This window comes from Diplotaxodon limnothrissa, linkage group LG18 (genome assembly GCF_057381915.1).
Source record: "Diplotaxodon limnothrissa isolate DT_005_m linkage group LG18, D_limnothrissa_male_GT1.1, whole genome shotgun sequence".
NCBI lineage: Eukaryota > Metazoa > Chordata > Actinopteri > Cichliformes > Cichlidae > Diplotaxodon > Diplotaxodon limnothrissa.
Window position 1 is genome coordinate 43,711,911 of NC_140613.1, and position 27,307 is coordinate 43,739,217.

The following is a 27,307-nucleotide window of genomic DNA, read 5'->3' on the forward strand; positions in this document are numbered from 1 at the left end:
CACCTAATGGAAACTTTAAAGATCGAGCTGAGTCAAGTTAAGCCAAGCTAGGTAGGTGCAAGTGGAAAAGCGTTAGAGATCACAAAGTCTCATCGAAATTGAGGCCATTCAATTTCGGTGTAAAGACGTTAAACTACATATGTGAAGGTCTCATAATGGTTTCACCTCTGCTGATAATTACCCACGCCTTTTTTCCACCCCTTGGCTCATGTGATGTGTTTCATAGTTGGTCAACGACCCTGGTAAAGACAACCCGCTCTGGGTTTTAAATACCTGGGACTCTCCAACGTTTAGTTTTAGATCTAACGAAGGTTCTCAGAGGAGAGGTGAAAGGTCTTCAAGGCACTTAGAGAATTCCAGCTGCTTTCTTTCAAAGCTCATCAGACTACCATGACGTGGATGACTGGGAACCCTTTTTTCTCATTCACTGTGTGCAGTCCCTCTGGAGTCATCCCTGTTGGAGCTTGTCAGTAGCAAAGGCCTGAAGGTACAAAAATGAATACTGAAGAGAGCTTAACACCATTCCTGCTTGAATTTGAAGGCCGATTTAAGTCTATCCTTTCAGAGTTCCAGACTTAAACACAGGCTTCCTGTGGCTCGTTGGTCTAGGCGTATGATTCTCGCTTTGGGTGCGAGAGGTCCCGGGTTCAAATCCCGGACGAGCCCCCTTAAAATCACAAGCTCTTAGCTTCATGGAATTCTATGGAAAGACACATTCCTTCTGGGGCATTGTAAATGTGTTGTGTGCCAAACCGTTCAATGTGATCTGGGACACCAATTTGTCTTTCTAAAACAACGTTTGTGAAGGAGTCATTGAGCGATGCCATTGACTGCACAGTCCCTGCCACGCAATCTGTATATGTCACATTTTGAGATTGCCTTGGAAACCTTACTGGGCAGGTACTAAAAAATACCTGTAACCAGGTACTATCACCTAATGGAAACTTTAAAGATCGAGCTGAGTCAAGTTAAGCCAAGCTAGGTAGGTGCTAGTGGAAAAGGGCTATTAGAGATCACAAACTCTGATCGAAATTGAGGCCATTCAATTTCGGTGTAAAGACGTTAAACTACATATGTGAAGGTCTCATAATGATTTCACCTCTGCTGATAATTACCCACGCCTTTTTTCCACCCCTTGGCTCATGTGATGTGTTTCATAGTTGGTCAACGACCCTGGTAAAGACAACCCGCTCTGGGTTTTAAATACCTGGGACTCTCCAACGTTTAGTTTTAGATCTAACGAAGGTTCTCAGAGGAGAGGTGAAAGGTCTTCAAGGCACTTAGAGAATTCCAGCTGCTTTCTTTCAAAGCTCATCAGACTACCATGACGTGGATGACTGGGAACCCTTTTTTCTCATTCACTGTGTGCAGTCCCTCTGGAGTCATCCCTGTTGGAGCTTGTCAGTAGCAAAGGCCTGAAGGTACAAAAATGAATACTGAAGAGAGCTTAACACCATTCCTGCTTGAATTTGAAGGCCGATTTAAGTCTATCCTTTCAGAGTTCCAGACTTAAACACATGCTTCCTGTGGCTCGTTGGTCTAGGCGTATGATTCTCGCTTAGGGTGCGAGAGGTCCCGGGTTCAAATCCCGGACGAGCCCCCTTAAGATCACAAGCTCTTACCTTCATGGAATTTTTTGGTAAGACACATTCCTTCTGGGGCATTGTAAATGTGTTGTGTGCCAAACCTTTCAATGTGATCTGTGACACCAATTTGTCTTTCTAAACCAACGTAGGTTATTTTGTGAAAGAGTCACTCTCATGAGTCATTGAGTGATGCCATTGACTGCACAGACCCTGCCACGCAATCTGTATATGTCACATTTTGAGATTGCCTTGGAAACCTTACTGGGCAGGTACTAAAAAATACCTGTAACCAGGTACTATCACCTAATGGAAACTTTAAAGATCGAGCTGAGTCAAGTTAAGCCAAGCTAGGTAGGTGCTAGTGGAAAAGGGCTATTAGAGATCACAAACTCTGATCGAAATTGAGGCCATTCAATTTCGGTGTAAAGACGTTAAACTACATATGTGAAGGTCTCATAATGGTTTCACCTCTGCTGATAATTACCCACGCCTTTTTTCCACCCCTTGGCTCATGTGATGTGTTTCATAGTTGGTCAACGACCCTGGTAAAGACAACCCGCTCTGGGTTTTAAATACCTTGGTCTCTCCAACGTTTAGTTTTAGATCTAACGAAGGTTCTCAGAGGAGAGGTGAAAGGTCTTCAAGGCACTTAGAGAATTCCAGCTGCTTTCTTTCAAAGCTCATCAGACTACCATGACGTGGATGACTGGGAACCCTTTTTTCTCATTCACTGTGTGCAGTCCCTCTGGAGTCATCCCTGTTGGAGCTTGTCAGTAGCAAAGGCCTGAAGGTACAAAAATGAATACTGAAGAGAGCTTAACACCATTCCTGCTTGAATTTGAAGGCCGATTTAAGTCTATCCTTTCAGAGTTCCAGACTTAAACACAGGCTTCCTGTGGCTCGTTGGTCTAGGCGTATGATTCTCGCTTTGGGTGCGAGAGGTCCCGGGTTCAAATCCCGGACGAGCCCCCTTAAAATCACAAGCTCTTAGCTTCATGGAATTCTTTGGAAAGACACATTCCTTCTGGGGCATTGTAAATGTGTTGTGTGCCAAACCGTTCAATGTAATGTGTGACACCAATTTGTCTTTCTAAAACAACGTTTGTGAAGGAGTCACTCTCATGAGTCATTGAGTGATGCCATTGACTGCACAGTCCCTGCCACGCAATCTGTATATGTCACATTTTGAGATTGCCTTGGAAACCTTACTGGGCAGGTACTAAAAAATACCTGTAACCAGGTACTATCACCTAATGGAAACTTTAAAGATCGAGCTGAGTCAAGTTAAGCCAAGCTAGGTAGGTGCTAGTGGAAAAGGGCTATTAGAGATCACAAACTCTGATCGAAATTGAGGCCATTCAATTTCGGTGTAAAGACGTTAAACTACATATGTGAAGGTCTCATAATGGTTTCACCTCTGCTGATAATTACCCACGCCTTTTTTCCACCCCTTGGCTCATGTGATGTGTTTCATAGTTGGTCAACGACCCTGGTAAAGACAACCCGCTCTGGGTTTTAAATACCTGGGACTCTCCAACGTTTAGTTTTAGATCTAACGAAGGTTCTCAGAGGAGAGGTGAAAGGTCTTCAAGGCACTTAGAGAATTCCAGCTGCTTTCTTTCAAAGCTCATCAGACTACCATGACGTGGATGACTGGGAACCCTTTTTTCTCATTCACTGTGTGCAGTCCCTCTGGAGTCATCCCTGTTGGAGCTTGTCAGTAGCAAAGGCCTGAAGGTACAAAAATGAATACTGAAGAGAGCTTAACACCATTCCTGCTTGAATTTGAAGGCCGATTTAAGTCTATCCTTTCAGAGTTCCAGACTTAAACACATGCTTCCTGTGGCTCGTTGGTCTAGGCGTATGATTCTCGCTTAGGGTGCGAGAGGTCCCGGGTTCAAATCCCGGACGAACCCCCTTAAAATCACAAGCTCTTAGCTTCATGGAATTCTTTGGTAAGACACATTCCTTCTGGGACATTGTAAACGTGTTGTGTGCCAAACCTTTCTATGTCATCTGTGACATCAACTTGTATTTCTAAAATAACGTTGTTGATTTTGTGAAGGAGTCACTCTCATGACTCATTGAGTGATGCCATTGACTGCACAGTCCCTGCCACGCAATCTGTATATGTCACATTTTGAGATTGCCTTGGAAACCTTACTGGGCAGGTACTAAAAAAATACCTGTAACCAGGTACTATCACCTAATGGAAACTTTAAAGATCGAGCTGAGTCAAGTTAAGCCAAGCTAGGTAGGTGCAAGTGGAAAAGCGTTAGATATCACAAAGTCTCATCGAAATTGAGGCCATTCAATTTCGGTGTAAAGACGTTAAACTACATATGTGAAGGTCTCATAATGGTTTCACCTCTGCTGATAATTACCCACGCCTTTTTTCCACCCCTTGGCTCATGTGATGTGTTTCATAGTTGGTCAACGACCCTGGTAAAGACAACCCGCTCTGGGTTTTAAATACCTGGGACTCTCCAACGTTTAGTTTTAGATCTAACGAAGGTTCTCAGAGGAGAGGTGAAAGGTCTTCAAGGCACTTAGAGAATTCCAGCTGCTTTCTTTCAAAGCTCATCAGACTACCATGACGTGGATGACTGGGAACCCTTTTTTCTCATTCACTGTGTGCAGTCCCTCTGGAGTCATCCCTGTTGGAGCTTGTCAGTAGCAAAGGCCTGAAGGTACAAAAATGAATACTGAAGAGAGCTTAACACCATTCCTGCTTGAATTTGAAGTCCGATTTAAGTCTATCCTTTCAGAGTTCCAGACTTAAACACAGGCTTCCTGTGGCTCGTTGGTCTAGGCGTATGATTCTCGCTTTGGGTGCGAGAGGTCCCGGGTTCAAATCCCGGACGAGCCCCCTTAAAATCACAAGCTCTTAGCTTCATGGAATTCTTTGGTAAGACACATTCCTTCTGGGGCATTGTAAATGTGTTGTGTGCCAAACCGTTCAATGTGATGTGACACCAATTTGTCTTTCTAAAACAACGTTTGTGAAGGAGTCACTCTCATGAGTCATTGAGTGATGCCATTGACTGCACAGTCCCTGCCATGCAATCTGTATATGTCACATTTTGAGATTGCCTTGGAAACCTTACTGGGCAGGTACTAAAAAATACCTGTAACCAGGTACTATCACCTAATGGAAACTTTAAAGATCGAGCTGAGTCAAGTTAAGCCAAGCTAGGTAGGTGCTAGTGGAAAAGGGCTATTAGAGATCACAAACTCTGATCGAAATTGAGGCCATTCAATTTCGGTGTAAAGACGTTAAACTACATATGTGAAGGTCTCATAATGGTTTCACCTCTGCTGATAATTACCCACTCCTTTTTTCCACCCCTTGGCTCATGTGATGTGTTTCATAGTTGGTCAACGACCCTGGTAAAGACAACCCGCTCTGGGTTTTAAATACCTGGGACTCTCCAACGTTTAGTTTTAGATCTAACGAAGGTTCTCAGAGGAGAGGTGAAAGGTCTTCAAGGCACTTAGAGAATTCCAGCTGCTTTCTTTCAAAGCTCATCAGACTACCATGACGTGGATGACTGGGAACCCTTTTTTCTCATTCACTGTGTGCAGTCCCTCTGGAGTCATCCCTGTTGGAGCTTGTCAGTAGCAAAGGCCTGAAGGTACAAAAATGAATACTGAAGAGAGCTTAACACCATTCCTGCTTGAATTTGAAGGCCGATTTAAGTCTATCCTTTCAGAGTTCCAGACTTAAACACATGCTTCCTGTGGCTCGTTGGTCTAGGCGTATGATTCTCGCTTAGGGTGCGAGAGGTCCCGGGTTCAAATCCCGGACGAACCCCCTTAAAATCACAAGCTCTTAGCTTCATGGAATTCTTTGGTAAGACACATTCCTTCTGGGACATTGTAAACGTGTTGTGTGCCAAACCTTTCTATGTCATCTGTGACATCAACTTGTATTTCTAAAATAACGTTGTTGATTTTGTGAAGGAGTCACTCTCATGACTCATTGAGTGATGCCATTGACTGCACAGTCCCTGCCACGCAATCTGTATATGTCACATTTTGAGATTGCCTTGGAAACCTTACTGGGCAGGTACTAAAAAAATACCTGTAACCAGGTACTATCACCTAATGGAAACTTTAAAGATCGAGCTGAGTCAAGTTAAGCCAAGCTAGGTAGGTGCAAGTGGAAAAGCGTTAGATATCACAAAGTCTGATCGAAATTGAGGCCATTCAATTTCGGTGTAAAGACGTTAAACTACATATGTGAAGGTCTCATAATGGTTTCACCTCTGCTGATAATTACCCACGCCTTTTTTCCACCCCTTGGCTCATGTGATGTGTTTCATAGTTGGTCAACGACCCTGGTAAAGACAACCCGCTCTGGGTTTTAAATACCTGGGACTCTCCAACGTTTAGTTTTAGATCTAACGAAGGTTCTCAGAGGAGAGGTGAAAGGTCTTCAAGGCACTTAGAGAATTCCAGCTGCTTTCTTTCAAAGCTCATCAGACTACCATGACGTGGATGACTGGGAACCCTTTTTTCTCATTCACTGTGTGCAGTCCCTCTGGAGTCATCCCTGTTGGAGCTTGTCAGTAGCAAAGGCCTGAAGGTACAAAAATGAATACTGAAGAGAGCTTAACACCATTCCTGCTTGAATTTGAAGGCCGATTTAAGTCTATCCTTTCAGAGTTCCAGACTTAAACACATGCTTCCTGTGGCTCGTTGGTCTAGGCGTATGATTCTCGCTTAGGGTGCGAGAGGTCCCGGGTTCAAATCCCGGACGAGCCCCCTTAAGATCGCAAGCTCTTACCTTCATGGAATTCTTTGGTAAGACACATTCCTTCTGGGACATTGTAAATGTGTTGTGTGCCAAACCTTTCTATGTCATCTGTGACATCAACTTGTATTTCTAAAATAACGTTGTCGATTTTGTGAAGGAGTCACTCTCATGACTCATTGAGTGATGCCATTGACTGCACAGTCCCTGCCACGCAATCTGTATATGTCACATTTTGAGATTGCCTTGGAAACCTTACTGGGCAGGTACTAAAAAAATACCTGTAACCAGGTACTATCACCTAATGGAAACTTTAAAGATCGAGCTGAGTCAAGTTAAGCCAAGCTAGGTAGGTGCAAGTGGAAAAGCGTTAGAGATCACAAAGTCTCATCGAAATTGAGGCCATTCAATTTCGGTGTAAAGACGTTAAACTACATATGTGAAGGTCTCATAATGGTTTCACCTCTGCTGATAATTACCCACGCCTTTTTTCCACCCCTTGGCTCATGTGATGTGTTTCATAGTTGGTCAACGACCCTGGTAAAGACAACCCGCTCTGGGTTTTAAATACCTGGGACTCTCCAACGTTTAGTTTTAGATCTAACGAAGGTTCTCAGAGGAGAGGTGAAAGGTCTTCAAGGCACTTAGAGAATTCCAGCTGCTTTCTTTCAAAGCTCATCAGACTACCATGACGTGGATGACTGGGAACCCTTTTTTCTCATTCACTGTGTGCAGTCCCTCTGGAGTCATCCCTGTTGGAGCTTGTCAGTAGCAAAGGCCTGAAGGTACAAAAATGAATACTGAAGAGAGCTTAACACCATTCCTGCTTGAATTTGAAGTCCGATTTAAGTCTATCCTTTCAGAGTTCCAGACTTAAACACAGGCTTCCTGTGGCTCGTTGGTCTAGGCGTATGATTCTCGCTTTGGGTGCGAGAGGTCCCGGGTTCAAATCCCGGACGAGCCCCCTTAAAATCACAAGCTCTTAGCTTCATGGAATTCTTTGGAAAGACACATTCCTTCTGGGGCATTGTAAATGTGTTGTGTGCCAAACCGTTCAATGTGATCTGGGACACCAATTTGTCTTTCTAAAACAACGTTTGTGAAGGAGTCACTCTCATGAGTCATTGAGTGATGCCATTGACTGCACAGTCCCTGCCACGCAATCTGTATATGTCACATTTTGAGATTGCCTTGGAAACCTTACTGGGCAGGTACTAAAAAATACCTGTAACCAGGTACTATCACCTAATGGAAACTTTAAAGATCGAGCTGAGTCAAGTTAAGCCAAGCTAGGTAGGTGCTAGTGGAAAAGGGCTATTAGAGATCACAAACTCTGATCGAAATTGAGGCCATTCAATTTCGGTGTAAAGACGTTAAACTACATATGTGAAGGTCTCATAATGATTTCACCTCTGCTGATATTTACCCACGCCTTTTTTCCACCCCTTGGCTCATGTGATGTGTTTCATAGTTGGTCAACGACCCTGGTAAAGACAACCCGCTCTGGGTTTTAAATACCTGGGACTCTCCAACGTTTAGTTTTAGATCTAACGAAGGTTCTCAGAGGAGAGGTGAAAGGTCTTCAAGGCACTTAGAGAATTCCAGCTGCTTTCTTTCAAAGCTCATCAGACTACCATGACGTGGATGACTGGGAACCCTTTTTTCTCATTCACTGTGTGCAGTCCCTCTGGAGTCATCCCTGTTGGAGCTTGTCAGTAGCAAAGGCCTGAAGGTACAAAAATGAATACTGAAGAGAGCTTAACACCATTCCTGCTTGAATTTGAAGGCCGATTTAAGTCTATCCTTTCAGAGTTCCAGACTTAAACACATGCTTCCTGTGGCTCGTTGGTCTAGGCGTATGATTCTCGCTTAGGGTGCGAGAGGTCCCGGGTTCAAATCCCGGACGAGCCCCCTTAAGATCGCAAGCTCTTACCTTCATGGAATTCTTTGGTAAGACACATTCCTTCTGGGACATTGTAAATGTGTTGTGTGCCAAACCTTTCTATGTCATCTGTGACATCAACTTGTATTTCTAAAATAACGTTGTTGATTTTGTGAAGGAGTCACTCTCATGACTCATTGAGTGATGCCATTGACTGCACAGTCCCTGCCACGCAATCTGTATATGTCACATTTTGAGATTGCCTTGGAAACCTTACTGGGCAGGTACTAAAAAAATACCTGTAACCAGGTACTATCACCTAATGGAAACTTTAAAGATCGAGCTGAGTCAAGTTAAGCCAAGCTAGGTAGGTGCAAGTGGAAAAGCGTTAGAGATCACAAAGTCTCATCGAAATTGAGGCCATTCAATTTCGGTGTAAAGACGTTAAACTACATATGTGAAGGTCTCATAATGGTTTCACCTCTGCTGATAATTACCCACGCCTTTTTTCCACCCCTTGGCTCATGTGATGTGTTTCATAGTTGGTCAACGACCCTGGTAAAGACAACCCGCTCTGGGTTTTAAATACCTGGGACTCTCCAACGTTTAGTTTTAGATCTAACGAAGGTTCTCAGAGGAGAGGTGAAAGGTCTTCAAGGCACTTAGAGAATTCCAGCTGCTTTCTTTCAAAGCTCATCAGACTACCATGACGTGGATGACTGGGAACCCTTTTTTCTCATTCACTGTGTGCAGTCCCTCTGGAGTCATCCCTGTTGGAGCTTGTCAGTAGCAAAGGCCTGAAGGTACAAAAATGAATACTGAAGAGAGCTTAACACCATTCCTGCTTGAATTTGAAGGCCGATTTAAGTCTATCCTTTCAGAGTTCCAGACTTAAACACAGGCTTCCTGTGGCTCGTTGGTCTAGGCGTATGATTCTCGCTTTGGGTGCGAGAGGTCCCGGGTTCAAATCCCGGACGAGCCCCCTTAAAATCACAAGCTCTTAGCTTCATGGAATTCTTTGGAAAGACACATTCCTTCTGGGGCATTGTAAATGTGTTGTGTGCCAAACCGTTCAATGTGATCTGGGACACCAATTTGTCTTTCTAAAACAACGTTTGTGAAGGAGTCACTCTCATGAGTCATTGAGTGATGCCATTGACTGCACAGTCCCTGCCACGCAATCTGTATATGTCACATTTTGAGATTGCCTTGGAAACCTTACTGGGCAGGTACTAAAAAATACCTGTAACCAGGTACTATCACCTAATGGAAACTTTAAAGATCGAGCTGAGTCAAGTTAAGCCAAGCTAGGTAGGTGCTAGTGGAAAAGGGCTATTAGAGATCACAAACTCTGATCGAAATTGAGGCCATTCAATTTCGGTGTAAAGACGTTAAACTACATATGTGAAGGTCTCATAATGATTTCACCTCTGCTGATATTTACCCACGCCTTTTTTCCACCCCTTGGCTCATGTGATGTGTTTCATAGTTGGTCAACGACCCTGGTAAAGACAACCCGCTCTGGGTTTTAAATACCTGGGACTCTCCAACGTTTAGTTTTAGATCTAACGAAGGTTCTCAGAGGAGAGGTGAAAGGTCTTCAAGGCACTTAGAGAATTCCAGCTGCTTTCTTTCAAAGCTCATCAGACTACCATGACGTGGATGACTGGGAACCCTTTTTTCTCATTCACTGTGTGCAGTCCCTCTGGAGTCATCCCTGTTGGAGCTTGTCAGTAGCAAAGGCCTGAAGGTACAAAAATGAATACTGAAGAGAGCTTAACACCATTCCTGCTTGAATTTGAAGGCCGATTTAAGTCTATCCTTTCAGAGTTCCAGACTTAAACACATGCTTCCTGTGGCTCGTTGGTCTAGGCGTATGATTCTCGCTTAGGGTGCGAGAGGTCCCGGGTTCAAATCCCGGACGAGCCCCCTTAAGATCGCAAGCTCTTACCTTGATGGAATTCTTTGGTAAGACACATTCCTTCTGGGACATTGTAAACGTGTTGTGTGCCAAACCTTTCTATGTCATCTGTGACATCAACTTGTATTTCTAAAATAACGTTGTTGATTTTGTGAAGGAGTCACTCTCATGACTCATTGAGTGATGCCATTGACTGCACAGTCCCTGCCACGCAATCTGTATATGTCACATTTTGAGATTGCCTTGGAAACCTTACTGGGCAGGTACTAAAAAAATACCTGTAACCAGGTACTATCACCTAATGGAAACTTTAAAGATCGAGCTGAGTCAAGTTAAGCCAAGCTAGGTAGGTGCAAGTGGAAAAGCGTTAGAGATCACAAAGTCTCATCGAAATTGAGGCCATTCAATTTCGGTGTAAAGACGTTAAACTACATATGTGAAGGTCTCATAATGGTTTCACCTCTGCTGATAATTACCCACGCCTTTTTTCCACCCCTTGGCTCATGTGATGTGTTTCATAGTTGGTCAACGACCCTGGTAAAGACAACCCGCTCTGGGTTTTAAATACCTGGGACTCTCCAACGTTTAGTTTTAGATCTAACGAAGGTTCTCAGAGGAGAGGTGAAAGGTCTTCAAGGCACTTAGAGAATTCCAGCTGCTTTCTTTCAAAGCTCATCAGACTACCATGACGTGGATGACTGGGAACCCTTTTTTCTCATTCACTGTGTGCAGTCCCTCTGGAGTCATCCCTGTTGGAGCTTGTCAGTAGCAAAGGCCTGAAGGTACAAAAATGAATACTGAAGAGAGCTTAACACCATTCCTGCTTGAATTTGAAGGCCGATTTAAGTCTATCCTTTCAGAGTTCCAGACTTAAACACAGGCTTCCTGTGGCTCGTTGGTCTAGGCGTATGATTCTCGCTTTGGGTGCGAGAGGTCCCGGGTTCAAATCCCGGACGAGCCCCCTTAAAATCACAAGCTCTTAGCTTCATGGAATTCTTTGGAAAGACACATTCCTTCTGGGGCATTGTAAATGTGTTGTGTGCCAAACCGTTCAATGTGATCTGAGACACCAATTTGTCTTTCTAAAACAACGTTTGTGAAGGAGTCACTCTCATGAGTCATTGAGTGATGCCATTGACTGCACAGTCCCTGCCACGCAATCTGTATATGTCACATTTTGAGATTGCCTTGGAAACCTTACTGGGCAGGTACTAAAAAATACCTGTAACCAGGTACTATCACCTAATGGAAACTTTAAAGATCGAGCTGAGTCAAGTTAAGCCAAGCTAGGTAGGTGCTAGTGGAAAAGGGCTATTAGAGATCACAAACTCTGATCGAAATTGAGGCCATTCAATTTCGGTGTAAAGACGTTAAACTACATATGTGAAGGTCTCATAATGATTTCACCTCTGCTGATATTTACCCACGCCTTTTTTCCACCCCTTGGCTCATGTGATGTGTTTCATAGTTGGTCAACGACCCTGGTAAAGACAACCCGCTCTGGGTTTTAAATACCTGGGACTCTCCAACGTTTAGTTTTAGATCTAACGAAGGTTCTCAGAGGAGAGGTGAAAGGTCTTCAAGGCACTTAGAGAATTCCAGCTGCTTTCTTTCAAAGCTCATCAGACTACCATGACGTGGATGACTGGGAACCCTTTTTTCTCATTCACTGTGTGCAGTCCCTCTGGAGTCATCCCTGTTGGAGCTTGTCAGTAGCAAAGGCCTGAAGGTACAAAAATGAATACTGAAGAGAGCTTAACACCATTCCTGCTTGAATTTGAAGGCCGATTTAAGTCTATCCTTTCAGAGTTCCAGACTTAAGCACATGCTTCCTGTGGCTCGTTGGTCTAGGCGTATGATTCTCGCTTAGGGTGCGAGAGGTCCCGGGTTCAAATCCCGGACGAACCCCCTTAAAATCACAAGCTCTTAGCTTCATGGAATTCTTTGGTAAGACACATTCCTTCTGGGACATTGTAAATGTGTTGTGTGCCAAACCTTTCTATGTCATCTGTGACATCAACTTGTATTTCTAAAATAACGTTGTTGATTTTGTGAAGGAGTCACTCTCATGACTCATTGAGTGATGCCATTGACTGCACAGTCCCTGCCACGCAATCTGTATATGTCACATTTTGAGATTGCCTTGGAAACCTTACTGGGCAGATACTAAAAAAATACCTGTAACCAGGTACTATCACCTAATGGAAACTCTAAAGATCGAGCTGAGTCGAGTTAAGCCAAGCTAGGTAGGTGCTAGTGGAAAAGGGCTATTAGAGATCACAAAGTCTGATCGAAATTGAGGCCATTCAATTTCGGTGTAAAGACGTTAAACTACATATGTGAAGGTCTCATAATGGTTTCACCTCTGCTGATAATTACCCACGCCTTTTTTCCACCCCTTGGCTCATGTGATGTGTTTCATAGTTGGTCAACGACCCTGGTAAAGACAACCCGCTCTGGGTTTTAAATACCTGGGACTCTCCAACGTTTAGTTTTAGATCTAACGAAGGTTCTCAGAGGAGAGGTGAAAGGTCTTCAAGGCACTTAGAGAATTCCAGCTGCTTTCTTTCAAAGCTCATCAGACTACCATGACGTGGATGACTGGGAACCCTTTTTTCTCATTCACTGTGTGCAGTCCCTCTGGAGTCATCCCTGTTGGAGCTTGTCAGTAGCAAAGGCCTGAAGGTACAAAAATGAATACTGAAGAGAGCTTAACACCATTCCTGCTTGAATTTGAAGTCCGATTTAAGTCTATCCTTTCAGAGTTCCAGACTTAAACACATGCTTCCTGTGGCTCGTTGGTCTAGGCGTATGATTCTCGCTTTGGGTGCGAGAGGTCCCGGGTTCAAATCCCGGACGAGCCCCCTTAAAATCACAAGCTCTTAGCTTCATGGAATTCTTTGGTAAGACACATTCCTTCTGGGGCATTGTAAATGTGTTGTGTGCCAAACCGTTCAATGTGATGTGACACCAATTTGTCTTTCTAAAACAACGTTTGTGAAGGAGTCATTGAGTGATGCCATTGACTGCACAGTCCCTGCCACGCAATCTGTATATGTCACATTTTGAGATTGCCTTGGAAACCTTACTGGGCAGGTACTAAAAAATACCTGTAACCAGGTACTATCACCTAATGGAAACTTTAAAGATCGAGCTGAGTCAAGTTAAGCCAAGCTAGGTAGGTGCTAGTGGAAAAGGGCTATTAGAGATCACAAACTCTGATCGAAATTGAGGCCATTCAATTTCGGTGTAAAGACGTTAAACTACATATGTGAAGGTCTCATAATGATTTCACCTGAAACCTCTGCTGATATTTACCCACGCCTTTTTTCCACCCCTTGGCTCATGTGATGTGTTTCATAGTTGGTCAACGACCCTGGTAAAGACAACCCGCTCTGGGTTTTAAATACCTGGGACTCTCCAACGTTTAGTTTTAGATCTAACGAAGGTTCTCAGAGGAGAGGTGAAAGGTCTTCAAGGCACTTAGAGAATTCCAGCTGCTTTCTTTCAAAGCTCATCAGACTACCATGACGTGGATGACTGGGAACCCTTTTTTCTCATTCACTGTGTGCAGTCCCTCTGGAGTCATCCCTGTTGGAGCTTGTCAGTAGCAAAGGCCTGAAGGTACAAAAATGAATACTGAAGAGAGCTTAACACCATTCCTGCTTGAATTTGAAGGCCGATTTAAGTCTATCCTTTCAGAGTTCCAGACTTAAACACATGCTTCCTGTGGCTCGTTGGTCTAGGCGTATGATTCTCGCTTAGGGTGCGAGAGGTCCCGGGTTCAAATCCCGGACGAGCCCCCTTAAGATCGCAAGCTCTTACCTTCATGGAATTCTTTGGTAAGACACATTCCTTCTGGGACATTGTAAATGTGTTGTGTGCCAAACCTTTCTATGTCATCTGTGACATCAACTTGTATTTCTAAAATAACGTTGTTGATTTTGTGAAGGAGTCACTCTCATGACTCATTGAGTGATGCCATTGACTGCACAGTCCCTGCCATGCAATCTGTATATGTCACATTTTGAGATTGCCTTGGAAACCTTACTGGGCAGGTACTAAAAAAATACCTGTAACCAGGTACTATCACCTAATGGAAACTTTAAAGATCGAGCTGAGTCAAGTTAAGCCAAGCTAGGTAGGTGCAAGTGGAAAAGCGTTAGAGATCACAAAGTCTCATCGAAATTGAGGCCATTCAATTTCGGTGTAAAGACGTTAAACTACATATGTGAAGGTCTCATAATGGTTTCACCTCTGCTGATAATTACCCACGCCTTTTTTCCACCCCTTGGCTCATGTGATGTGTTTCATAGTTGGTCAACGACCCTGGTAAAGACAACCCGCTCTGGGTTTTAAATACCTGGGACTCTCCAACGTTTAGTTTTAGATCTAACGAAGGTTCTCAGAGGAGAGGTGAAAGGTCTTCAAGGCACTTAGAGAATTCCAGCTGCTTTCTTTCAAAGCTCATCAGACTACCATGACGTGGATGACTGGGAACCCTTTTTTCTCATTCACTGTGTGCAGTCCCTCTGGAGTCATCCCTGTTGGAGCTTGTCAGTAGCAAAGGCCTGAAGGTACAAAAATGAATACTGAAGAGAGCTTAACACCATTCCTGCTTGAATTTGAAGGCCGATTTAAGTCTATCCTTTCAGAGTTCCAGACTTAAACACGGGCTTCCTGTGGCTCGTTGGTCTAGGCGTATGATTCTCGCTTTGGGTGCGAGAGGTCCCGGGTTCAAATCCCGGACGAGCCCCCTTAAAATCACAAGCTCTTAGCTTCATGGAATTCTTTGGAAAGACACATTCCTTCTGGGGCATTGTAAATGTGTTGTGTGCCAAACCGTTCAATGTGATCTGGGACACCAATTTGTCTTTCTAAAACAACGTTTGTGAAGGAGTCACTCTCATGAGTCATTGAGTGATGCCATTGACTGCACAGTCCCTGCCACGCAATCTGTATATGTCACATTTTGAGATTGCCTTGGAAACCTTACTGGGCAGGTACTAAAAAATACCTGTAACCAGGTACTATCACCTAATGGAAACTTTAAAGATCGAGCTGAGTCAAGTTAAGCCAAGCTAGGTAGGTGCTAGTGGAAAAGGGCTATTAGAGATCACAAACTCTGATCGAAATTGAGGCCATTCAATTTCGGTGTAAAGACGTTAAACTACATATGTGAAGGTCTCATAATGATTTCACCTCTGCTGATATTTACCCACGCCTTTTTTCCACCCCTTGGCTCATGTGATGTGTTTCATAGTTGGTCAACGACCCTGGTAAAGACAACCCGCTCTGGGTTTTAAATACCTGGGACTCTCCAACGTTTAGTTTTAGATCTAACGAAGGTTCTCAGAGGAGAGGTGAAAGGTCTTCAAGGCACTTAGAGAATTCCAGCTGCTTTCTTTCAAAGCTCATCAGACTACCATGACGTGGATGACTGGGAACCCTTTTTTCTCATTCACTGTGTGCAGTCCCTCTGGAGTCATCCCTGTTGGAGCTTGTCAGTAGCAAAGGCCTGAAGGTACAAAAATGAATACTGAAGAGAGCTTAACACCATTCCTGCTTGAATTTGAAGGCCGATTTAAGTCTATCCTTTCAGAGTTCCAGACTTAAACACATGCTTCCTGTGGCTCGTTGGTCTAGGCGTATGATTCTCGCTTAGGGTGCGAGAGGTCCCGGGTTCAAATCCCGGACGAGCCCCCTTAAGATCGCAAGCTCTTACCTTCATGGAATTCTTTGGTAAGACACATTCCTTCTGGGACATTGTAAATGTGTTGTGTGCCAAACCTTTCTATGTCATCTGTGACATCAACTTGTATTTCTAAAATAACGTTGTTGATTTTGTGAAGGAGTCACTCTCATGACTCATTGAGTGATGCCATTGACTGCACAGTCCCTGCCACGCAATCTGTATATGTCACATTTTGAGATTGCCTTGGAAACCTTACTGGGCAGGTACTAAAAAAATACCTGTAACCAGGTACTATCACCTAATGGAAACTTTAAAGATCGAGCTGAGTCAAGTTAAGCCAAGCTAGGTAGGTGCAAGTGGAAAAGCGTTAGAGATCACAAAGTCTCATCGAAATTGAGGCCATTCAATTTCGGTGTAAAGACGTTAAACTACATATGTGAAGGTCTCATAATGGTTTCACCTCTGCTGATAATTACCCACGCCTTTTTTCCACCCCTTGGCTCATGTGATGTGTTTCATAGTTGGTCAACGACCCTGGTAAAGACAACCCGCTCTGGGTTTTAAATACCTGGGACTCTCCAACGTTTAGTTTTAGATCTAACGAAGGTTCTCAGAGGAGAGGTGAAAGGTCTTCAAGGCACTTAGAGAATTCCAGCTGCTTTCTTTCAAAGCTCATCAGACTACCATGACGTGGATGACTGGGAACCCTTTTTTCTCATTCACTGTGTGCAGTCCCTCTGGAGTCATCCCTGTTGGAGCTTGTCAGTAGCAAAGGCCTGAAGGTACAAAAATGAATACTGAAGAGAGCTTAACACCATTCCTGCTTGAATTTGAAGGCCGATTTAAGTCTATCCTTTCAGAGTTCCAGACTTAAACACAGGCTTCCTGTGGCTCGTTGGTCTAGGCGTATGATTCTCGCTTTGGGTGCGAGAGGTCCCGGGTTCAAATCCCGGACGAGCCCCCTTAAAATCACAAGCTCTTAGCTTCATGGAATTCTTTGGAAAGACACATTCCTTCTGGGGCATTGTAAATGTGTTGTGTGCCAAACCGTTCAATGTGATCTGGGACACCAATTTGTCTTTCTAAAACAACGTTTGTGAAGGAGTCACTCTCATGAGTCATTGAGTGATGCCATTGACTGCACAGTCCCTGCCACGCAATCTGTATATGTCACATTTTGAGATTGCCTTGGAAACCTTACTGGGCAGGTACTAAAAAATACCTGTAACCAGGTACTATCACCTAATGGAAACTTTAAAGATCGAGCTGAGTCAAGTTAAGCCAAGCTAGGTAGGTGCTAGTGGAAAAGGGCTATTAGAGATCACAAACTCTGATCGAAATTGAGGCCATTCAATTTCGGTGTAAAGACGTTAAACTACATATGTGAAGGTCTCATAATGATTTCACCTCTGCTGATATTTACCCACGCCTTTTTTCCACCCCTTGGCTCATGTGATGTGTTTCATAGTTGGTCAACGACCCTGGTAAAGACAACCCGCTCTGGGTTTTAAATACCTGGGACTCTCCAACGTTTAGTTTTAGATCTAACGAAGGTTCTCAGAGGAGAGGTGAAAGGTCTTCAAGGCACTTAGAGAATTCCAGCTGCTTTCTTTCAAAGCTCATCAGACTACCATGACGTGGATGACTGGGAACCCTTTTTTCTCATTCACTGTGTGCAGTCCCTCTGGAGTCATCCCTGTTGGAGCTTGTCAGTAGCAAAGGCCTGAAGGTACAAAAATGAATACTGAAGAGAGCTTAACACCATTCCTGCTTGAATTTGAAGGCCGATTTAAGTCTATCCTTTCAGAGTTTCAGACTTAAACACATGCTTCCTGTGGCTCGTTGGTCTAGGCGTATGATTCTCGCTTAGGGTGCGAGAGGTCCCGGGTTCAAATCCCGGACGAGCCCCCTTAAAATCACAAGCTCTTAGCTTCATGGAATTCTTTGGTAAGACACATTCCTTCTGGGACATTGTAAATGTGTTGTGTGCCAAACCTTTCTATGTCATCTGTGACATCAACTTGTATTTCTAAAATAACGTTGTTGATTTTGTGAAGGAGTCACTCTCATGACTCATTGAGTGATGCCATTGACTGCACAGTCCCTGCCACGCAATCTGTATATGTCACATTTTGAGATTGCCTTGGAAACCTTACTGGGCAGATACTAAAAAAATACCTGTAACCAGGTACTATCACCTAATGGAAACTCTAAAGATCGAGCTGAGTCGAGTTAAGCCAAGCTAGGTAGGTGCTAGTGGAAAAGGGCTATTAGAGATCACAAAGTCTGATCGAAATTGAGGCCATTCAATTTCGGTGTAAAGACGTTAAACTACATATGTGAAGGTCTCATAATGGTTTCACCTCTGCTGATAATTACCCACGCCTTTTTTCCACCCCTTGGCTCATGTGATGTGTTTCATAGTTGGTCAACGACCCTGGTAAAGACAACCCGCTCTGGGTTTTAAATACCTGGGACTCTCCAACGTTTAGTTTTAGATCTAACGAAGGTTCTCAGAGGAGAGGTGAAAGGTCTTCAAGGCACTTAGAGAATTCCAGCTGCTTTCTTTCAAAGCTCATCAGACTACCATGACGTGGATGACTGGGAACCCTTTTTTCTCATTCACTGTGTGCAGTCCCTCTGGAGTCATCCCTGTTGGAGCTTGTCAGTAGCAAAGGCCTGAAGGTACAAAAATGAATACTGAAGAGAGCTTAACACCATTCCTGCTTGAATTTGAAGTCCGATTTAAGTCTATCCTTTCAGAGTTCCAGACTTAAACACAGGCTTCCTGTGGCTCGTTGGTCTAGGCGTATGATTCTCGCTTTGGGTGCGAGAGGTCCCGGGTTCAAATCCCGGACGAGCCCCCTTAAAATCACAAGCTCTTAGCTTCATGGAATTCTTTGGTAAGACACATTCCTTCTGGGGCATTGTAAATGTGTTGTGTGCCAAACCGTTCAATGTGATGTGACACCAATTTGTCTTTCTAAAACAACGTTTGTGAAGGAGTCACTCTCATGAGTCATTGAGTGATGCCATTGACTGCACAGTCCCTGCCACGCAATCTGTATATGTCACATTTTGAGATTGCCTTGGAAACCTTACTGGGCAGGTACTAAAAAATACCTGTAACCAGGTACTATCACCTAATGGAAACTTTAAAGATCGAGCTGAGTCAAGTTAAGCCAAGCTAGGTAGGTGCTAGTGGAAAAGGGCTATTAGAGATCACAAACTCTGATCGAAATTGAGGCCATTCAATTTCGGTGTAAAGACGTTAAACTACATATGTGAAGGTCTCATAATGATTTCACCTGAAACCTCTGCTGATATTTACCCACGCCTTTTTTCCACCCCTTGGCTCATGTGATGTGTTTCATAGTTGGTCAACGACCCTGGTAAAGACAACCCGCTCTGGGTTTTAAATACCTGGGACTCTCCAACGTTTAGTTTTAGATCTAACGAAGGTTCTCAGAGGAGAGGTGAAAGGTCTTCAAGGCACTTAGAGAATTCCAGCTGCTTTCTTTCAAAGCTCATCAGACTACCATGACGTGGATGACTGGGAACCCTTTTTTCTCATTCACTGTGTGCAGTCCCTCTGGAGTCATCCCTGTTGGAGCTTGTCAGTAGCAAAGGCCTGAAGGTACAAAAATGAATACTGAAGAGAGCTTAACACCATTCCTGCTTGAATTTGAAGGCCGATTTAAGTCTATCCTTTCAGAGTTCCAGACTTAAACACATGCTTCCTGTGGCTCGTTGGTCTAGGCGTATGATTCTCGCTTAGGGTGCGAGAGGTCCCGGGTTCAAATCCCGGACGAGCCCCCTTAAGATCGCAAGCTCTTACCTTCATGGAATTCTTTGGTAAGACACATTCCTTCTGGGGCATTGTAAATGTGTTGTGTGCCAAACCTTTCAATGTGATCTGTGACACCAATTTGTCTTTCTAAACCAACGTTGTTTATTTTGTGAAAGAGTCACTCTCATGACTCATTGAGTGATGCCATTGACTGCACAGTCCCTGCCACGCAATCTGTATATGTCACATTTTGAGATTGCCTTGGAAACCTTACTGGGCAGATACTAAAAAAATACCTGTAACCAGGTACTATCACCTAATGGAAACTCTAAAGATCGAGCTGAGTCGAGTTAAGCCAAGCTAGGTAGGTGCTAGTGGAAAAGGGCTATTAGAGATCACAAAGTCTGATCGAAATTGAGGCCATTCAATTTCGGTGTAAAGACGTTAAACTACATATGTGAAGGTCTCATAATGGTTTCACCTCTGCTGATAATTACCCACGCCTTTTTTCCACCCCTTGGCTCATGTGATGTGTTTCATAGTTGGTCAACGACCCTGGTAAAGACAACCCGCTCTGGGTTTTAAATACCTGGGACTCTCCAACGTTTAGTTTTAGATCTAACGAAGGTTCTCAGAGGAGAGGTGAAAGGTCTTCAAGGCACTTAGAGAATTCCAGCTGCTTTCTTTCAAAGCTCATCAGACTACCATGACGTGGATGACTGGGAACCCTTTTTTCTCATTCACTGTGTGCAGTCCCTCTGGAGTCATCCCTGTTGGAGCTTGTCAGTAGCAAAGGCCTGAAGGTACAAAAATGAATACTGAAGAGAGCTTAACACCATTCCTGCTTGAATTTGAAGTCCGATTTAAGTCTATCCTTTCAGAGTTCCAGACTTAAACACAGGCTTCCTGTGGCTCGTTGGTCTAGGCGTATGATTCTCGCTTTGGGTGCGAGAGGTCCCGGGTTCAGGTCCCGGGTTCAAATCCCGGACGAGCCCCCTTAAAATCACAAGCTCTTAGCTTCATGGAATTCTTTGGTAAGACACATTCCTTCTGGGGCATTGTAAATGTGTTGTGTGCCAAACCGTTCAATGTGATGTGACACCAATTTGTCTTTCTAAAACAACGTTTGTGAAGGAGTCACTCTCATGAGTCATTGAGTGATGCCATTGACTGCACAGTCCCTGCCACGCAATCTGTATATGTCACATTTTGAGATTGCCTTGGAAACCTTACTGGGCAGGTACTAAAAAATACCTGTAACCAGGTACTATCACCTAATGGAAACTTTAAAGATCGAGCTGAGTCAAGTTAAGCCAAGCTAGGTAGGTGCTAGTGGAAAAGGGCTATTAGAGATCACAAACTCTGATCGAAATTGAGGCCATTCAATTTCGGTGTAAAGACGTTAAACTACATATGTGAAGGTCTCATAATGATTTCACCTGAAACCTCTGCTGATATTTACCCACGCCTTTTTTCCACCCCTTGGCTCATGTGATGTGTTTCATAGTTGGTCAACGACCCTGGTAAAGACAACCCGCTCTGGGTTTTAAATACCTGGGACTCTCCAACGTTTAGTTTTAGATCTAACGAAGGTTCTCAGAGGAGAGGTGAAAGGTCTTCAAGGCACTTAGAGAATTCCAGCTGCTTTCTTTCAAAGCTCATCAGACTACCATGACGTGGATGACTGGGAACCCTTTTTTCTCATTCACTGTGTGCAGTCCCTCTGGAGTCATCCCTGTTGGAGCTTGTCAGTAGCAAAGGCCTGAAGGTACAAAAATGAATACTGAAGAGAGCTTAACACCATTCCTGCTTGAATTTGAAGGCCGATTTAAGTCTATCCTTTCAGAGTTCCAGACTTAAACACATGCTTCCTGTGGCTCGTTGGTCTAGGCGTATGATTCTCGCTTAGGGTGCGAGAGGTCCCGGGTTCAAATCCCGGACGAGCCCCCTTAAGATCGCAAGCTCTTACCTTCATGGAATTCTTTGGTAAGACACATTCCTTCTGGGGCATTGTAAATGTGTTGTGTGCCAAACCGTTCAATGTGATCTGTGACACCAATTTGTCTTTCTAAACCAACGTTGTTTATTTTGTGAAAGAGTCACTCTCATGACTCATTGAGTGATGCCATTGACTGCACAGTCCCTGCCACGCAATCTGTATATGTCACATTTTGAGATTGCCTTGGAAACCTTACTGGGCAGATACTAAAAAAATACCTGTAACCAGGTACTATCACCTAATGGAAACTCTAAAGATCGAGCTGAGTCGAGTTAAGCCAAGCTAGGTAGGTGCTAGTGGAAAAGGGCTATTAGAGATCACAAAGTCTGATCGAAATTGAGGCCATTCAATTTCGGTGTAAAGACGTTAAACTACATATGTGAAGGTCTCATAATGGTTTCACCTCTGCTGATAATTACCCACGCCTTTTTTCCACCCCTTGGCTCATGTGATGTGTTTCATAGTTGGTCAACGACCCTGGTAAAGACAACCCGCTCTGGGTTTTAAATACCTGGGACTCTCCAACGTTTAGTTTTAGATCTAACGAAGGTTCTCAGAGGAGAGGTGAAAGGTCTTCAAGGCACTTAGAGAATTCCAGCTGCTTTCTTTCAAAGCTCATCAGACTACCATGACGTGGATGACTGGGAACCCTTTTTTCTCATTCACTGTGTGCAGTCCCTCTGGAGTCATCCCTGTTGGAGCTTGTCAGTAGCAAAGGCCTGAAGGTACAAAAATGAATACTGAAGAGAGCTTAACACCATTCCTGCTTGAATTTGAAGGCCGATTTAAGTCTATCCTTTCAGAGTTCCAGACTTAAACACATGCTTCCTGTGGCTCGTTGGTCTAGGCGTATGATTCTCGCTTAGGGTGCGAGAGGTCCCGGGTTCAAATCCCGGACGAGCCCCCTTAAGATCGCAAGCTCTTACCTTCATGGAATTCTTTGGTAAGACACATTCCTTCTGGGACATTGTAAATGTGTTGTGTGCCAAACCTTTCTATGTCATCTGTGACATCAACTTGTATTTCTAAAATAACGTTGTTGATTTTGTGAAGGAGTCACTCTCATGACTCATTGAGTGATGCCATTGACTGCACAGTCCCTGCCACGCAATCTGTATATGTCACATTTTGAGATTGCCTTGGAAACCTTACTGGGCAGGTACTAAAAAAATACCTGTAACCAGGTACTATCACCTAATGGAAACTTTAAAGATCGAGCTGAGTCAAGTTAAGCCAAGCTAGGTAGGTGCAAGTGGAAAAGCGTTAGATATCACAAAGTCTCATCGAAATTGAGGCCATTCAATTTCGGTGTAAAGACGTTAAACTACATATGTGAAGGTCTCATAATGGTTTCACCTCTGCTGATAATTACCCACGCCTTTTTTCCACCCCTTGGCTCATGTGATGTGTTTCATAGTTGGTCAACGACCCTGGTAAAGACAACCCGCTCTGGGTTTTAAATACCTGGGACTCTCCAACGTTTAGTTTTAGATCTAACGAAGGTTCTCAGAGGAGAGGTGAAAGGTCTTCAAGGCACTTAGAGAATTCCAGCTGCTTTCTTTCAAAGCTCATCAGACTACCATGACGTGGATGACTGGGAACCCTTTTTTCTCATTCACTGTGTGCAGTCCCTCTGGAGTCATCCCTGTTGGAGCTTGTCAGTAGCAAAGGCCTGAAGGTACAAAAATGAATACTGAAGAGAGCTTCAGAATCAGAATCAGAATACTTTATTGATCCCTGGGGGAAATTATTTTTTGTTACAGTGCTCCATTTTAAACCAACATTAAGACAAGACAGACAATACGCTAACTAAGAATAGTACAATATATACATATATATACATACATACATACATAAGTCACTTATAAATAAATATTTGGAAAAGAAACATGTGTAGTTGTAGCAGCAAACAGTGTGTTAAGTGGATGCGTTGTACAGGGAGATGGCCACAGGCAGGAATGATTTCCTGTGTCGTTCAGTGGTGCTTTTCGGTAATCTCAGTCTCTCACTGAACGAGCTCCTGTGACTGACCAACATGTCATGGAGTGGGTGGGAGGTGTTATCCAACATTGTCTTTATCTTGGACAGCATCCGCCTCTCCGACACCACCTTGAGGGAGTCCAGCTCCATCCCCACAACATTGCTGGCCTTACGGATCAGTTTATTAAGTCTGTTGGCATCTGCGACCCTCAGCCTGCTCCCCCAGCATGCAACAGCATAGAGGATCGCACTGGCCACCACAGACTCATAGAAAATCCTCAGCATTTTCTGGCAGATGTTGAAGGACCTCAGTCGCCTCAAAAAATAGAGACGACTCTGGCCCTTCCTGTAAAGTGCTGTGGTGTTTTTAGCCCAGTCCAGTTTATTGTCAATGTGTACTCCAAGGTATTTATAGTCCTCCACAATGTCAACACTGACCCCCTGGATTGAAACAGGGGTCAAGTGTTTCCTGGTCTTCCTGAAGTCCACGATCAGTTCCTTGGTCTTTGCCACGTTGAGCTGCAGATGATTCTGCTCACACCACGTGACAAAGGAGTCGACCACAGCCCGGTACTCTGTCTCATCATCCCTGCTGATGCATCCAACCACCGCAGAGTCATCAGAAAACTTCTGAAGATGGCATGTCTCTGTGCAGTGGCTGAAGTCTGTGGTGTAGAGGGTGAAGAGGAAGGGGGAGAGGACAGTCCCCTGTGGTGCCCCTGTGTTGCTAATCACCTTGTCAGACACACACTGTGGGAGACGTACATATTGTGGTCTTCCTGTCAGGTAATCAACAATCCAGGACACCAGAGAAGCATCCACCTGCATCGCTGCTAACTTATCACCCAGGAGGGTCGGCCTGATGGTGTTGAAAGCACTGGAAAAGTCAAAAAACATGACCCTCACAGTGCTCGCCGGCTGGTCCAGATGGGTGTAGACACGATTGAGCAGGTAGATGATGGCGTCCTCTGTTCCGAGACGAGGCTGATAAGCGAACTGAAGGGGATCCAGATGTGGTCTTACTATGGGTCGCAGCTGGTCCAGGATGAGCCTTTCCAGGGTCTTCATGATGTGGGAGGTCAGTGCCACGGGCCTGTAATCCTGGGGGCCACTGGGACGAGGCGTCTTTGGTACAGGGACGAGGCATGATGTCTTCCACATCACCGGGACCCTCTGCAGACTCAGACTCAGCATAAACAGTTTATGAAAGACTCCACACAGCTGGGGGGCACAGGCCTTGAGGACAAGGGGACTCACTCCGTCTGGTCCAGCAGACTTGCCTGAGTGAAGTCTCCTCATTTGCATCTCAACCTGGTATTGAGTGAAGGTGATGGGTGGGGGAGGGGTGTCAGGAATCTCACAGGAGGCAACATGTGAAGAGAGAGGCTGGCACAGTGGTGTGGCTCTGGATTCCAGGCTGACTGCAGGTGAGGTTGTGGGGGTGGGAGCAGACACTGTGGTGTCGAATCTATTGAAAAACAGATTCAACTCGTCGGCTCTATTCTCACCTCCCTCAGCTCCCCTGCTGTTGGTTGGCCTGAATCCAGTGATGGTCTTCATGCCCCTCCACACCTCTCTCATGCTGTTCTGCTGGAGTTTCCACTCCAGCTTCCTCCTGTAATTGTCCTTAGCCTCTCTGATCTTGTCCTTTAGTAACACCTGGACCTTCCTCACCTCCTCTTTGTTGCCCCCTCTGAAAGCCCTCTTCTTGTTGTTGAGGAGGGCTTTGATGTCCTTAGTCACCCACGGCTTGTTATTTGGGTAACAATGAACAGTCTGAGCTGGAACAATGGAGTCGGTGCAGAAAGTTATGTAGTCTGTGATACACTCAGTAAGCCCATTGATGTCCTCGGCGTGAGGCTCACAGAGTGTTTCCCAGTCGGTCACCTCGAAACAGCCCTGTAGTTCCGCTATTGCCTCCTCTGACCACCTCCTAACAGTCCTGGTGGTCACAGGTTCCCTCCTCACAATTGGCACATAGCGGGGGGTGAGGTGAATCAGGTTATGATCTGACCTACCAAGTGGGGGGAGGGAGGAGGAGCTGTATGCATCCTTGACGTTAGCATACAGTAAGTCTAAAGTTTTCTCTCCCCTGGTGGGACAGTCCACATATTGTTTGAATGTTGGTAGTGTATTGTCCAGTGGTACATGGTTGAAGTCACCCGAGATCACAATAAAGGCACTCGGGTGCTGAGTCTGTAGCCGAGCTATGGCAGAGTGGATAGTGTCACATGCAGCTGTGGGGTTAGCAGAGGGGGGAACATAAACAGCCACCAAGATGACGTGAGAGAATTCCCTGGGTAAATAATACGGCCTGAGTCCAACAGCACACAGTTCAGTGTCCGGGCAACAAATCCTTTCTTTGATTGTTATGTTGGCAGGGTTACACCACCGGTTGTTAACTAAAACAGCAAGCCCACCTCCTTTGCGCTTACCGCTAGCGATGCTGTCCCTGTCCGCCCGAACAGTGTGGAAGCCTTCCACGGAAGCATTCTCATCGGGAATGACCTGGTGCAGCCATGATTCGGTGAAACACATCAGGCTACACTCTCGGTATTCCCTCTGACTCCGTACCAGTGCTGAGAGCTCGTCGATTTTACTTGCCAACGATCGCACATTTCCCATCACGATAGACGGCAGACACGGTTTAAACCTCCTCCTCGCTTCGAGCCTCCGCTGTCTCACCGTCACCTTTTTTCTTCTCTTCTGTCCTTGACCTCTGCATCCCCGATGTGTTTTCCTCCAAATTTCAGCTGGTACTTCTGCGGGCACTTCTGCGGGCCTGGCCAGCGAGCCGGCCGGCATCAGGGCGATCAGCTGATCTCTGGAGTAAACAGTCCGTGCGTGTAGGAGATGTGCCGCGGTCCCGTTCCATGATAAAAGTAACAGTTCCACGGCCACCAGAAGAACAAAAACTCTCTCAATCCACATGATTGAGTAAGAGATAGAAAACGGAGGAAAATACAAGTCAGAAAAAAAAAAGAATACGTAAGAAAAAAGAGCTAAACTAAGAGAAAAGCAGGAGCGACTGTAACAGGCTGCACGCTGGTTGGCGCATGCACCATTCCTGCTTGAATTTGAAGTCCGATTTAAGTCTATCCTTTCAGAGTTCCAGACTTAAACACAGGCTTCCTGTGGCTCGTTGGTCTAGGCGTATGATTCTCGCTTTGGGTGCGAGAGGTCCCGGGTTCAAATCCCGGACGAGCCCCCTTAAAATCACAAGCTCTTAGCTTCATGGAATTCTTTGGTAAGACACATTCCTTCTGGGGCATTGTAAATGTGTTGTGTGCCAAACCGTTCAATGTGATGTGACACCAATTTGTCTTTCTAAAACAACGTTTGTGAAGGAGTCACTCTCATGAGTCATTGAGTGATGCCATTGACTGCACAGTCCCTGCCACGCAATCTGTATATGTCACATTTTGAGATTGCCTTGGAAACCTTACTGGGCAGATACTAAAAAAATACCTGTAACCAGGTACTATCACCTAATGGAAACTCTAAAGATCGAGCTGAGTCGAGTTAAGCCAAGCTAGGTAGGTGCTAGTGGAAAAGGGCTATTAGAGATCACAAAGTCTGATCGAAATTGAGGCCATTCAATTTCGGTGTAAAGACGTTAAACTACATATGTGAAGGTCTCATAATGGTTTCACCTCTGCTGATAATTACCCACGCCTTTTTTCCATCCCTTGGCTCAT

General features: G+C 44.7%; 21 non-coding genes across 21 annotated transcripts; all 21 read left to right on the top strand.

Annotated features, from left to right (window-relative positions):
• The first annotated feature begins 594 nt into the window (after positions 1-594).
• trnap-ugg (transfer RNA proline (anticodon UGG)) lies at positions 595-666 on the top strand. Its single transcript has one exon. It is a non-coding gene; the product is annotated as a tRNA-Pro (tRNA).
• An 862-nt stretch (positions 667-1,528) lies between these two features.
• trnap-agg (transfer RNA proline (anticodon AGG)) lies at positions 1,529-1,600 on the top strand. Its single transcript has one exon. It is a non-coding gene; the product is annotated as a tRNA-Pro (tRNA).
• Positions 1,601-2,483: 883 nt separating this feature from the next.
• trnap-ugg (transfer RNA proline (anticodon UGG)) lies at positions 2,484-2,555 on the top strand. Its single transcript has one exon. It is a non-coding gene; the product is annotated as a tRNA-Pro (tRNA).
• Positions 2,556-4,383: 1,828 nt separating this feature from the next.
• trnap-ugg (transfer RNA proline (anticodon UGG)) lies at positions 4,384-4,455 on the top strand. The gene has a single exon. It is a non-coding gene; the product is annotated as a tRNA-Pro (tRNA).
• A 1,826-nt stretch (positions 4,456-6,281) lies between these two features.
• On the top strand, positions 6,282-6,353 carry trnap-agg (transfer RNA proline (anticodon AGG)). Its single transcript has one exon. It is a non-coding gene; the product is annotated as a tRNA-Pro (tRNA).
• Positions 6,354-7,234: 881 nt separating this feature from the next.
• On the top strand, positions 7,235-7,306 carry trnap-ugg (transfer RNA proline (anticodon UGG)). Its single transcript has one exon. It is a non-coding gene; the product is annotated as a tRNA-Pro (tRNA).
• An 875-nt stretch (positions 7,307-8,181) lies between these two features.
• On the top strand, positions 8,182-8,253 carry trnap-agg (transfer RNA proline (anticodon AGG)). Its single transcript has one exon. It is a non-coding gene; the product is annotated as a tRNA-Pro (tRNA).
• An 881-nt stretch (positions 8,254-9,134) lies between these two features.
• trnap-ugg (transfer RNA proline (anticodon UGG)) lies at positions 9,135-9,206 on the top strand. The gene has a single exon. It is a non-coding gene; the product is annotated as a tRNA-Pro (tRNA).
• Positions 9,207-10,081: 875 nt separating this feature from the next.
• On the top strand, positions 10,082-10,153 carry trnap-agg (transfer RNA proline (anticodon AGG)). Its single transcript has one exon. It is a non-coding gene; the product is annotated as a tRNA-Pro (tRNA).
• An 881-nt stretch (positions 10,154-11,034) lies between these two features.
• Positions 11,035-11,106, top strand: trnap-ugg (transfer RNA proline (anticodon UGG)). Its single transcript has one exon. It is a non-coding gene; the product is annotated as a tRNA-Pro (tRNA).
• Positions 11,107-12,937: 1,831 nt separating this feature from the next.
• Positions 12,938-13,009, top strand: trnap-ugg (transfer RNA proline (anticodon UGG)). The gene has a single exon. It is a non-coding gene; the product is annotated as a tRNA-Pro (tRNA).
• Positions 13,010-13,876: 867 nt separating this feature from the next.
• Positions 13,877-13,948, top strand: trnap-agg (transfer RNA proline (anticodon AGG)). Its single transcript has one exon. It is a non-coding gene; the product is annotated as a tRNA-Pro (tRNA).
• Positions 13,949-14,829: 881 nt separating this feature from the next.
• trnap-ugg (transfer RNA proline (anticodon UGG)) lies at positions 14,830-14,901 on the top strand. The gene has a single exon. It is a non-coding gene; the product is annotated as a tRNA-Pro (tRNA).
• Positions 14,902-15,776: 875 nt separating this feature from the next.
• Positions 15,777-15,848, top strand: trnap-agg (transfer RNA proline (anticodon AGG)). Its single transcript has one exon. It is a non-coding gene; the product is annotated as a tRNA-Pro (tRNA).
• An 881-nt stretch (positions 15,849-16,729) lies between these two features.
• Positions 16,730-16,801, top strand: trnap-ugg (transfer RNA proline (anticodon UGG)). The gene has a single exon. It is a non-coding gene; the product is annotated as a tRNA-Pro (tRNA).
• Positions 16,802-17,676: 875 nt separating this feature from the next.
• trnap-agg (transfer RNA proline (anticodon AGG)) lies at positions 17,677-17,748 on the top strand. Its single transcript has one exon. It is a non-coding gene; the product is annotated as a tRNA-Pro (tRNA).
• An 884-nt stretch (positions 17,749-18,632) lies between these two features.
• Positions 18,633-18,704, top strand: trnap-ugg (transfer RNA proline (anticodon UGG)). The gene has a single exon. It is a non-coding gene; the product is annotated as a tRNA-Pro (tRNA).
• An 880-nt stretch (positions 18,705-19,584) lies between these two features.
• trnap-agg (transfer RNA proline (anticodon AGG)) lies at positions 19,585-19,656 on the top strand. The gene has a single exon. It is a non-coding gene; the product is annotated as a tRNA-Pro (tRNA).
• A 1,849-nt stretch (positions 19,657-21,505) lies between these two features.
• Positions 21,506-21,577, top strand: trnap-agg (transfer RNA proline (anticodon AGG)). Its single transcript has one exon. It is a non-coding gene; the product is annotated as a tRNA-Pro (tRNA).
• An 884-nt stretch (positions 21,578-22,461) lies between these two features.
• trnap-agg (transfer RNA proline (anticodon AGG)) lies at positions 22,462-22,533 on the top strand. Its single transcript has one exon. It is a non-coding gene; the product is annotated as a tRNA-Pro (tRNA).
• Positions 22,534-26,745: 4,212 nt separating this feature from the next.
• On the top strand, positions 26,746-26,817 carry trnap-ugg (transfer RNA proline (anticodon UGG)). Its single transcript has one exon. It is a non-coding gene; the product is annotated as a tRNA-Pro (tRNA).
• The last annotated feature ends 490 nt before the right edge of the window (positions 26,818-27,307 follow it).